This window comes from Lytechinus pictus, chromosome 5, assembly GCF_037042905.1.
Source record: "Lytechinus pictus isolate F3 Inbred chromosome 5, Lp3.0, whole genome shotgun sequence".
Taxonomy (NCBI): Eukaryota; Metazoa; Echinodermata; class Echinoidea; order Temnopleuroida; family Toxopneustidae; genus Lytechinus; species Lytechinus pictus.
This window is the reverse complement of record NC_087249.1, coordinates 57,359,749-57,370,723: the sequence shown is the minus strand read 5'-3', so window position 1 is coordinate 57,370,723 and position 10,975 is coordinate 57,359,749. Positions and strand designations below refer to the sequence as shown.

At 37.1% G+C, this 10,975-nt stretch overlaps 1 long non-coding RNA gene across 1 annotated transcript; it reads left to right on the top strand.

Moving 5' to 3' along the window:
• Nucleotides 1–389: 389 nt before the first annotated feature.
• On the top strand, nucleotides 390–10,668 carry LOC135154086 (uncharacterized). The gene is made up of 3 exons (XR_010293532.1): nucleotides 390–686; nucleotides 7,342–7,551; nucleotides 9,318–10,668. It is a non-coding gene; the product is annotated as an uncharacterized LOC135154086 (long non-coding RNA).
• The last annotated feature ends 307 nt before the right edge of the window (nucleotides 10,669–10,975 follow it).

Sequence of the window (10,975 nt, the reverse complement as noted above, 5' to 3'; positions counted from 1 at the left end):
TGCGTCCACAAAGTTTATTTGGCGTGCCATACGAAATGAATTTTTATCAAACGAAATGGCGCACCAAATGTCCGATGGTAAATTCCGTCCAATTCACGCAATTCCGTACACAAAATGTGTTTTTGTTCATATGAAAATCATTTCGTCATGACGCAGATTTATTTCGTATACGAAATTATTTTTTGTCACACAAAATCAATTTTCGTCGAGACTAAATGTAATTGCGTCCACAAAATTTATTTCGTTGCGATGCGAAAATCTATTCCGTCGACGAAATCATTTTGTGTCAAAACCACAAAAAAATTTCGTTGACGAAATGATTTTGTGTCAAAACACACAAAAAATTCGTCGACGAAATGATTTTGTGTCAAAACACAAAAAAATTTCGTCGACGAAATGATTTTGTGTCAAAAGACAAAAAAATTTCGTCGACGAAATGATTTTGTGTTTTGAGTCTTTTTGACATAAAATCATTTCGTCTCCTCTGTCTCGAAGGGGACATAAGAAGGTCGCTGATTGGCTGCACCTTGCTCAAGCTGTTTTCGCTCCGGGACGATCGATCACACTTTTTCACAGCTCAGATTGGCATGTTGGTGAACTTATTAGCTTAGATTTCACGTTATTCATGCCTACATGAGCTGCATACAACTGCTCTAATCGGTAGGATGTGGACGGACATTGCATTCGTAAGTTCAGCTATGTTTTCGACTTCAAAATTACGTTGAAAAAAAAATGGGAATTCGTTAGTCGTTACCAAACTTGCATTTGCAAAAAGCTGTGTAACAATACTAGTCCCGTGTATTTAAGTTTATGTACTGTAGTCAGCAGACCATTGGGGGGCCGGGGGGTGGTCTTTTCTGCACACCTAAAAAGTAAAATGGTTATGAATTATACAGGTTGAAGATATTTAGGCCTTGATCTTAATAAATAATGTAAAATTCATTCCGAGCAAAATGCTGAAAATTTCATTGAAATTGGAATTTGGATGACAACAAAAGTTATTGATGCCTGGCCGTACACATGGGTACATGCCGTATGAAACTCTAACGTTAGGCTACTCCACTCAGTGACTCACGCGTATTGCGAGGTTAGTATTAGTATACTAACCTCGCACCATTAACCACGTTTGGCAATGGATTTCTAACTAGTGGGTCACGCGTGCTGTGATCCCACTTCTGGTGTCCACAACACACAACTTCTATTGCTTGATTTTTCTGTGCGCGGCGGCATGTAATGAACCCTTGAGTGACTAGGCCTAAAAAACTCAGGCAATGGTTCGTATAGCCAGCCATTAAACACTCCACTATAGCCTATAGGTGAAGCAGAGGTTAGCAGTAGTGAAGTGTAGTGGAGCTTACACGAACCATCGCCTGCTGTACTAGTATAGTTGTGGTAGCCTTAGCCCTGGCCCCACTCATTACTAGTTCGAGGTTAGTGGCTACATATAGTTGCTACAGTACATGTATAGATCTATAGTACTAACCTCGTACACCGAACTGCATTTGGCCCTGGATTTCTGTGAAGTTGGCAAACATCGCTTCATTACAATACAGAATTAATATTTGCCGAAACTCCTCGCTACTCACCGGGGCGCTTTGCGGTGAGTAGCCATAATACAAAAAGTCAATAGTATATTTTTAATTAGGCCTAAATCAAAATCATATTTAAAAAAAAGCAAATTTTATTACTTTGGAGTTTGGACTAGAAAGTGACTTTGCGTGTCTCTTCTTTTTACGCAAATAAAAGGAAGCCTGATGGTGGCGCTAATAAATTTCACAGCCTTGATTCAGGCTCGCTTCAAATGCAGCTCCTCGGTAATTATGCCCCCGCAGACAGATGCACAGCATTTTTACAGCGGCGTAACAGGGTTCGGTGGCCAGGGGGGGGGGGGGCAAGAGCCAAAAATTTCCGGAGGGGGCATTTAGCGTTGCCCCTGTCCGTTGATTCGCCCGCCCCCCCCCCCCCACTTGGTTTCCGCGCAATAAATCGAAATATATTTCGATTTATATATATTGATTAAAAAAAATTTTGGTGTGTAGGTATGTGACACCATAGTACAGGCTAACTTTGAATTCGGAGTCTGCAGGTCCAAGGTCACAGCTCATGAAATATCCGAGTTGGTTTCCACATGATGACTTATGAAATATTCTACATATTTAAACGATTTTGAGTGTGTAGGTAGATGACACCAAAATACAGGTTAAGTTCGAATTCGTAGTCGGCAGGTCAAAGGTCACGGCTCATTAAATATGCAATTTAGTTTCCACATGATTACTTTAAAAATATTCTACATATTTAAACAAATTTGAGTGTGTAGGTAGATGATACCAATACAGGCTAAGTTCGAATTCGGAGGTCAAAGATCACAGCTCCTTAAAGATATCTTATGAAATATGCAACAGATTTTAAAAAAAATTGGGTGTGTAGGTAGATGATGATGATGATGCACAGCATTTTTACAGCGGCGTAACAGGGTTCGGTGGCCAGGGGGGGGGGGGGCAAGAGCCAAAAATTTCCGGAGGGGGCATTAAGCGTTGCCCCTGTCCGTTGATTCGCCCGCCCCCCCAATTGGTTTCCGCGCAATAAATCGAAATATATTTCGATTTATATATATTGATTTAAAAAAAAATTGGTGTGTAGGTACATGACACCATAGTACAGGCTAACTTTGAATTCGGAGTCTGCAGGTCCAAGGTCACAGCTCATGAAATATCCGAGTTGGTTTCCACATGATGACTTATGAAATATTCTACATATTTAAACGATTTTGAGTGTGTAGGTAGATGACACCAAAATACAGGTTAAGTTCGAATTCGTAGTCGGCAGGTCAAAGGTCACGGCTCATTAAATATGCAATTTAGTTTCCACATGATTACTTTAAAAATATTCTACATATTTAAACAAATTTGAGTGTGTAGGTAGATGATACCAATACAGGCTAAGTTCGAATTCGGAGGTCAAAGATCACAGCTCCTTAAAGATATCTTATGAAATATGCAACAGATTTTTAAAAAAATTGGGTGTGTAGGTAGATGATGATGATGATGCACAGCATTTTTACAGCGGCGTAACAGGGTTCGGTGGCCAGGGGGGGGGGGGGGCAAGAGCCAAAAATTTCCGGAGGGGGCATTAAGCGTTGCCCCTGTCCGTTGATTCGCCCGCCCCCCCAATTGGTTTCCGCGCAATAAATCGAAATATATTTCGATTTATATATATTGATTTTAAAAAAAATTGGTGTGTAGGTACATGACACCATAGTACAGGCTAACTTTGAATTCGGAGTCTGCAGGTCCAAGGTCACAGCTCATGAAATATCCGAGTTGGTTTCCGCATGATGACTTATGAAATATTCAACAGATTTATAAAAATTAGGGTGTGTAGGTAGATGACACCATATACAGGCTAAGTTCGGAGTCGGCAGGTCAAAGGTCACGGCTCATTAAATATGCAATTTAGTTTCCGCATGATTACTTATGAAATATTCTACATATTTAAACAAATTTGAGTGTGTATAGGTAGATGATACCAATACAGGCTAAGTTCGAATTCGGAGTATGCAGGTCAAAGATCACAGCTCCTTAAAGATATCTTATGAAATATTCAACAGATTTTTAAAAAAATTGGGTGTGTAGGTAGATGATGATGATGCACAGCATTTTTACAGCGGCGTAACAGGGTTCGGTGGCCAGGGGGGGGGCAAGAGCAAAAAATTTCCCGGTCATATCATGGTATGAATAGGCGTAATGGTGTAGTAAGGCGACTATTTTGAGAAGGCCAGAACTTACCTTTAAAAAAAGTTGTGAGCGAGCGAAGCGAGCGAGCAATTTTTTTTATACCTTTTTAATACAAAAATCCAATTTTGTGATAGATTTTGACATGATATCCAGATAATAAATTTATTTAATTCTTCTCTCTTTAGATTCCTTTTTTGTCACGGTGGTCTGTACGCCACTGTGAAGAGGATTCTTTGCGGCAGTAGCGTGAAGAGTAAAAAACAAAACAAAAAAACAACGAGGAGCGCAGTATAGAACATGTGCCAAAAGGCTGCTTTATATATATAAGTCCTGAGCGAGCGAAGCAAGCGAGAAAAAAAAATCAACTTTTCATGAGAATCTAACTTTGAGCTATTTTTTAACATATTCAGTAATTAAAATCATATCCTACAATACTTTTCCAACAAAAAAGGAGGTAATTCCTCCTTTTTTTGTTCTTGGCTGTAGAACTTTTTGGGGCCATGGCCCAACCCTTCCATACGCAGTGCTGTGCGTTTGGGGTCCAGGGCAGAGCCCCAGGAACTTCTTGATATCAAAGCCATTTAAACCTTGCAGATTTCCCCAATTTTAATCAAATCGCGGGCATAATATAGCTTTTACACAACACATTTATTCAACCCAGTTGCGTAATGAACCAAATATTTTGAGGGGGCAAAACATAGAAATGTGGGAAAAATTTGTAAAAAGTCGCCAGTGTGCAAAGCGAGCTGGAAAAAATTGCCTATTGAAATTAAAATCTAATTATGTGATAGATTTTTCCATTATTATCAGCAAATAACACATTTCCTTGTTTTTATTCATTTCATTATACGTCATGTACGTTGTCTCCTATAAAATTTCTTTTATATCCTCTTGGGTGTGGAACCACGACCCCCCCCCCCCCCGCCTGTATGGCAGTGATTGAACGTGATTGAACGGGGGCGTTATAGAGCCATTTGAAGATTATAAATGAAGAGCCCCTACTTTGTGGGGTCTGGGGCAAAGCCCCGGTAGCTTATTTGCATAAAATTTAGAAAACTTATAGCACAATGTTGTATGCAGTCCATCTTTCTTCCCGCTCTTTAATTTCAATCATCAGCAGCCCGGTCGTGTTATTTTTTTTCTTGTTCCTTTTCTTTGTTTTCTAATTTAGCTCTTGACTAATTACATTCTACCTTCATTTCCCGCTATTGTTTGCCATTTTGTCATCTTTTAAATTATTTCCCACCGTGCTATTGCATTACATAGGCCCTTTTCTCAATGATTTGTTCTTTTTCAAATGTTAATTCTATCGTACATTTTCCCGCTTTCCTCCCTTTTTTTACTAAAAACAGTTTTTTCTTCGTTGTCTTTTTCCTTTTCTCTTTCCATTTCCCTTTCCTCCTTTTCTTTCCCCTTTCCTTCCCCTTTCCCTTTCTTTCTCCCTCCTTTTTTTCTTTTTCCCGTTGTTTTTTAATTTTCCCGGTGAAATCCGACAGGGGGGGGGGTAACTTGCCCCCCCTGCCCCCCCGCCTGTTACGCCACTGCATTTTTATAGCACCATGTATCTGTCAAAGACATTCAAAGGCATATTGGAGGAGCCAGCCAATCTGGGTCGCCTACAAGGGCGCGCACACAGAACTGTGACCCGCAGGTCTCTCCTCCCGATAACTGGTTGGGGGAATGCAGGTGGACCACTACACAGGGTCATTAAATATGCGAGTTGGTATCCTCATAATAACTTATAAAATTTCAACAGATTTTTTAAAAATTGGGTGTTTAGATAGATGACACCATAATACATGCAAATGAGCCTCGAAATTCGAAAATTATAATATTACATAATAATTCATAGAAAATGAATTATATTGTACACAAGTGGGATAAATCATTCAATAGTAATTGTAATGCACAGAATTATAACAAGTGTTGGTAAAACATCACAAAACCATTCATTTTAAAGTAGTAAAATAATTGAATTGACAAAGATTCTACCACTTCAGGCCATCCATAATTGGACTCGTACTCGTCGCTTTCAGACCCTTATCAAGATTTTGATAAATTCTCTCTCTAATATACGCATAGAATTTATAAAATCGTGTGTTTCGGTATCTAAAGAGTTTATTCATGATGATAATATTTTGATGGTGTTTGGAATCCTAAAAACCTGTATAATTATCATCATTTTAGGAAGAAAGCCTGTATGGTTTACTTAAACTATTTAAATTTTATATCTGGGGATACCCATCTCAATGTCCACATACATGTGATTTTTTTTTGTCATGAAATGAATTACTGATAATTTCATTTCCTCAGCAATTTAATGCCCATGTCTGCATGTTTGAGTATGTTTTATGCATATTTCGCCTCTGCTATTATTTTGATAGGATGTATTTCCAAATTCATCACAATAATTGTAAGTTTTATCATAATTTTACTTTTTGAAAATTATGTTATTTTTGTTCCACCAATAGTATCAATATGACGATATCAATGGATTCTAGTTAATCCTTTTGGGTAAGATTGGAACTAACTCTGTGTTTAATAGATAAAGATATATGACTAACTTGTCCAGGTAATGAGAAATGGGCCCCTGCTGAGTAGGCCTAGAGTTTTTATGCCCCAGCAGAGGAAGCCCGGAAGGGGCAGTAAGCGTTGCCCCTGTCCGTCCCCCCACTTGGTTTCTGCGCAATAACTCGAAAAATATTTAATGGATTTTAAAAAATTTTGGTGTGTAGGTAGATGACCACAAAATACAGGCTAAGTTTGAATTCGGTGTACGCAGGTCAAAGGTCACATCTCATTATATATGCAAGTCGGTTCAAAGGTCTAAATTTGTTAATTAATTATATATATGCATATTGGTTTCTGCATGATATTAAGTTCAATCATATTGAATGGATTTCTGATCGCGTTAAAGGGGAATCCAGCCTTGGCCATTAAATGTTGTGTTGGGAAGGAGAAAAATAAATTAAACAGAATGGTGAAAGTTTGAAAGAAATCAGACAAGCAATAAGAAAGTTATAGCTGCTTTAAAATTGAGATCACTAATACTATGTAGATTTCAAATTGGCAACTGGATAAGTAAATTATGACAAGGGGCAAGGACAACTTTCCCATAGGCCATGTACTTTATTATCAGGGATTAGTGGTTTTCTCCTAAGTACCCAGGCCCCTGGGGCAGTAATCTAAATATAACCCAGGTAGTATATTGTTTTATGTCCTCATGAAAGAAAAATATTAATTTGAAATAAAACTTTTGGGAAAAAAATCACATTTTCGCCATAATATGAATTGGAGTACATGGAAGAGTAGTCCTTGCCTTACATCACTATGACATCCCATATGCAGCCAATTTGAAGTCTCCATGGGTACAGTGATTACCAATATTTACAACTTTTAAAAATTCATAACTTTCTTGTTGTTTGTCCAATATTGTTCAAACTTTCACATATCTACTTGTCTGATTTTTCTTTTCCTTATAAAAACAATTTTTTATTTGGGTTAATTGGATTCCCCTTTAAGCGGGGGCATCTGTGTCCTTTGGACAAGTCAAATTTTCTTAATTATGTGTAATTGATTTTATGACATGTGTTTACATTTGCTGCAGATTCCCATTCAGCCGTTGGACTGAACCTGTACTGTCTGTAACAGAGTATGGATGGTCAACATGAAGCGAGCTTCATTGAATTCCTCCAAGAGCTCTGTACTCCGTTCTGACCATTTTGAAGATGGTTGCTTTGACAGGACTGGGCAAGTGACTCGTCTTAGACAGGATGCTGTCCCAACCATGTTTGATTTCCTGCCTCGTCTTCAGAAGGTACAGTAGATCTATATCATACATGTGTTCTAAAGAAATATTTTCTCTGTATTATCTACCTTTGGTTTGATAGAACATTGCTTTAAATATTCCATTTTCAGTAGCCAAATAGAGATGAAAATTATCCTATTTGGGAGGGTAACCATGGACCTGGGCCTATACTGTGTATTTACAGTAAACTCTTACTAAATGAACAAATATATTAAAAATTTGGTTTACCCTACATAATAATCCTGGGCTACTTTTAGATTGCATAGCCGGGGGGGGGGGGCCATTTTGGTCCCCCTCTTCAGATCTCCATGCACTGTCGATCGCAACGAAAACCGATGCACACGTCACCATCAATGTAATCTGCAAGCATGGAGCTCGACATTTTTTTGACCGCGTCACTCGTTGACTTTTTACTTTCAAGTCTTGCGCAACTTTTGAGACCAAAATTGTGACCCCCAGGTACAGGGTTCCGAAATTACGCAACATTTCGTAACTGCATGCAGAACCAAAATTGCTCAAAAACGTGTATTTGTGTACAAATCCAATGCAAGTAGTGTTTTTAGCCAAAATTTATAAAATGTATCATATTTTTCCTTTTACTGCTCAAAATCAATTAATTTTATCTTGTTTATGGTAAAAAAAAACGTCTCTGACAATTTCCATTGAAAAAACAATAAAAAACAAAAAGTCGAAAAACACAGAAATACATAAGAAATTTAGAAAACAATAAAATACATAAAAAATGAATGTGATGTTGACAACTTTTTTAAAAATTAATTTAATCAGATGCCTATAAAGAGTAAGTGAAACAAAAATGAGCATTTTAGGGGCATTATTTTGTTAATTAGAGCAAACTTATGATTTTACGCATTAATTAACATAATGAGCAATGAGATTTTTCGCAGATTTTGATATTATGGTATTGTAGATAATGCCATGGGTAACGCGCGTGCCAATTTTCGTCGCGATTGCGAGATCAACGGCCGAGATCATAAGGGGGCTGAATCAGCCCCCCCCCCCCCCGTCTTCTTAGGCGTCGAAATAGCCCAGTCTATTTAGGGTTAAGGATAAATCCCTAAATAATTCCCCAAATTCTATGATTTCTAAACAAATGTGCTCCTGAAGAAATGGTAAATCAAATTTCTACTTTTATGTATTTTATTGGTTCTATAATTCCATACGTATTTCTTTGTTTTGGGGCCTTATGTATTTTACAGTTTTTTTTCAATGGGATCACTTCGTGGCACTATTCCAATTATAAAAAGCAAGATTTGATTATTTCCAACCAATTAGTGCAAGAATAATGATGCATTTGTCAATTATGACTGAAAATAGAATTTCCATTGGATTAAATATGTATACAAAATAATATTTTTGAGCAATTTTCGGTCCAACATGAACTCATAAAATGTTGCGTATCTGGGCGTCTCGAATTTTGTCTAAAAGCTCTGCGAGAATTGAACGGGAAAAAAAATTGTGGTACCTCGTTTCTCATTGTGGACTTATCGTGAAAAATGTGGATGGGGGGGGGGGCTTATTAAGGCCCCCCCCCCCCCGGGGCTAGATAGGGTTAATATATCATCATGAATATAAAAAAAAAAACATTTATTTTGTTGCAAGTCACTGGAAAAGGTTTGATTCCTAAATAAATATTATTCTTCATGTATTATCGAATATTTAATTGAAAAATTTAAAGCTATCTTTTCATTCTTCTATCTGTTTTTGTTCAATATTTCTTATATGTTTCTTTTTTTTAATTCATTCATCTCGTACAGAATTCACCCAAGCCAAGGAATTCCCTGAAAGAAAGACGTTTTGATTCAGCAAACAACCTCCCAGATACTGCAAAGTCTTCAGCACCTTCATTTCTCGAGGACCACTCCTACTCAATATCAGAAAGTCCAAGAGGGGTAAAGTGGAAGATAACAGCAATAATGGACTGTATTAAGAACTTGGAGAAGAGGCTGAAAACCACACACGAGAAGTCCCGCCGTGTACATTACTTGCTCTTAAGTTTGGACAAACATAACTTGCAAAACTTTACAACAAATAATTACCCCAATGTGCATTCTGATTATTTAAAATAGCTCAATGAAATAGTTTATCAGTGGGCATGTAACAAAAGTGAATTCATTAAATTTGAACGTGTTGCAAAAATGATGTCTTACAGTATATTCATTCTGACTTAGAATGTCAGAAGAGAAAAAAGTTTGTGAAAAGTAGGAATGACGGCAAGATGACAGAAGAATAGAACAGGATAGAGCAAGGGGGACAGATAAAGGACAAGTCCACCCCAAAAATTGTTGATATGAATAAAAAGAGAAAAATCCAACAAGCATAACACTGAAAATTTGATAAAAAATCGGATGTAAAATAAGAAAGTTATGACATTTAAAAATTTTGCTAAATTTTACAAAAGAGTTATATGCACATTCTGTACACAGTCAGTATGCAAATGAGGAGACTGATGACGTCATCCACTCACTATTTCATTTGATATATAGAATAAGGTATATTCTAATTTTCTCCTTGTCATGTTAAACAAAATTTTATTCCTCCCTGATCATGTGGAATTAGCATTATTCAATACTTTTTTGGTTCAGTAAAGTTTGTCCTTATGGTAAAATCTGTAAAAAATGAAATATTGTATAATTCAAACAATAAAAAACAAAATAAACAGTGAGTGAGGGACATTATCGACTGTCTCATTTGCATGTCACTGAGTTGTGAATATTTTTGTTTTGTGAAAAATAAGTGAAAATTTAAAATGCCATAACTTTCTTAGTTTACATCCCATTTTGATGAAATTTTCAGCGTTATGCTAGTTTGATTTTTCTCAATTTAACTGAACCAACAATTTTCTTGGGTAGACTTGACCTTTACTAATGAGCTGTTGGATAGAGACAAAAAGATGAATTGAGATTGAGGGTGATAGAGAAAGAGAGACAGGTGTGGGGGAGCCTTTGATGAATGCCTGAGAAAGCGAACATTACCATAATTTTTTTTTGAGGATTTGGACAGTAATGAATAGTACATGTTTTTTCTGTTGGTATTTCTCAAAATATGTGTATGTTGTATGTAATGAAATGGGTATAATCCTTTTGTAAGATACACTCATTCAGAAAATATTAACTAAACAAAAAAAAAAGCCAAATTATATTTTACTTATTTTCAACTGTTCAGACACTCTCATATCAAAAGTACCCCCCCCCCCCTCATTTCAAGGTATTGGAGAGAGAGAAAGGTTGGATGAGAAATGGATTGGCTGTCTGCAGAAAAAAATGCAGGGGGAGCAAAACATTTTTAGGATATGTTCAAGGGAGCGAAGCGACCGAGCAGAAAAATTATTCTGGGGATATATGTGAGAGAGCAAAGTGACGAGAAGAACAAATGCAGGGGCCAAAATATTTCGAGAATATGTGAGAGGGAGCAA